The sequence below is a fragment of the Brachionichthys hirsutus genome, chromosome 11 (assembly GCF_040956055.1).
Source record: "Brachionichthys hirsutus isolate HB-005 chromosome 11, CSIRO-AGI_Bhir_v1, whole genome shotgun sequence".
Taxonomy (NCBI): Eukaryota; Metazoa; Chordata; class Actinopteri; order Lophiiformes; family Brachionichthyidae; genus Brachionichthys; species Brachionichthys hirsutus.
In genome coordinates this window covers 12,862,331-12,864,155 of record NC_090907.1, presented here as the reverse complement: position 1 = coordinate 12,864,155, position 1,825 = coordinate 12,862,331, and positions in this window count along the sequence as shown.

Genomic DNA, 1,825 nt, shown 5'->3' with positions numbered 1-1,825 from the left:
CTATATTTTTAAATTCCTTAACCATGAAAACACATTTAGCAACTGGATTCACATTGATCTCGTTATTAGTTTAGAAGCTATTAACACTTTCAGTAATGGTGGATTGTTCTGGATCTTGATCCAGAGCTTTTGAAGACACAACAAACCCGTTTGTCCACTACGGATTCCACGGCGTCTTGGTGAAGGCAGCAGAAACAGAACCTGCTTAGTGAAGGGAATCGGAGAGACATTATTGAAAGGGTCCGAAACCTGTTTCCTCAGGTAGTAAACACAGAACAAATCCGTTGACCCGCTCCGATGTGGAATCGACTCAGCTACGAGAGGCTGTAGGGGGGCTACATGACTGCGTGAGATTCCATGAACATCGGGCAATAATCAACCGAGATATTTAAAGCTCCATTTACTGCAACGTAAACATCCCAAACATTTCCTGTAAATTCCATCAAGATCTGTCTGCAACCTTTTGAGACAGATAAACGCTGGCAAAAACATAACCTCCATGGTGGAGGTAAAAAAATACAAATAAAGAGAAGTTTCCTCAAACGCCACGAATTTATTAAGCGTGTCAGTTTTTCTGGGTCTCTGGATCCTGAATCATTCCTAAACTAGCACTTCATGCTAGAAATGCGTCCGCTTAGTTTGATCTGAGGGTATTCCCTGAACATTTTTGAACAGCTTCGGATGAGCTCTCACAAAAGGCATAAAGCAACAATCTTGTTTTGGTCCCATTTCTCCTGACGTGAAGTTCACGACGCGCTTTGCACAGATCATCATTTTCAATTCATGAAAAATGGGAGCAGAAACTAAATGTCATCCCGTCTTAATTCTTCCAATCTCCTAGAATTCACTTCAGCCTGCAGATTTTCTTTGTGCTTGAATATATTCAATAGCGGTGAGACAAATGAATGACGTGAAATGACTGAAAGGCTGCTAATGTGTGTCTGAAGTTGTGAACTGAGCGCCCCTTTATCTTTTTCTCTCCCAGGTCGAGGAGATTTTCACCCTGTCCTTGTCCCACTTGTGTGATCCTCAGAACCGCGGATACACGCACTTCCGCCTCGGAAACAAGTACGGATACACAACCCCGGTGTTCCGTAACGGGAAGCATCGGGTGTGGGGTCTGACGGCTGTCGCCCTCGACCGTACTCTGAAACTCCTCCTCCCTCATTAGCGGCTCGGCCAAACCTGAAGAGTTTAAAATACTCACTCCTGGTTCTGAATTCCATTTATAAGAGCTCACACTCGGGAGGAGGACGTTTCGGCATCAGCACTTTCTGAGCCTCAGGTGTGTGTTGATGTCACTGAACAAGCTCAGGTGTTGAAAGACCTTTTTTTTTTTAAACGTCTCGGGAATAAAAGCAGCTTTTAACCTGTAACGTTGTTTTAGATGACTTGAAGGACTATGTCTGCTCAGTGAGCCTCAGCTGCACCACATTTCATGACGACCCTATTTAACCACACACATTAGATCAACCCTGGGCTGTTCCAAAAACTGAAATGAGAAGCAAATCATGTATTGTGTGTTTAAAAGTTGCTCTCTCTGTATTTATTCTTACTTCATTCGTTGACATCTGTTTTCATATGATTGACAACAAAGCAATAAATAGTGCAAAAGACGATTTACAACTGTTTCTCTGAGATTATTATTTTTTCTTAGTTGATATCTGAATTACAAAAGAAAACTCATTCAAAAACCTGATACCTCTGCATAACAGCTTGCCGGGGGGGGGGGGGGGGGGGGGCAACAACCCTAAGTCTACCGTAGTCATCCTGCAGCAGACAGACAGGAAATAAATAACGTTGACATTATTCTTGGAGAATTCTA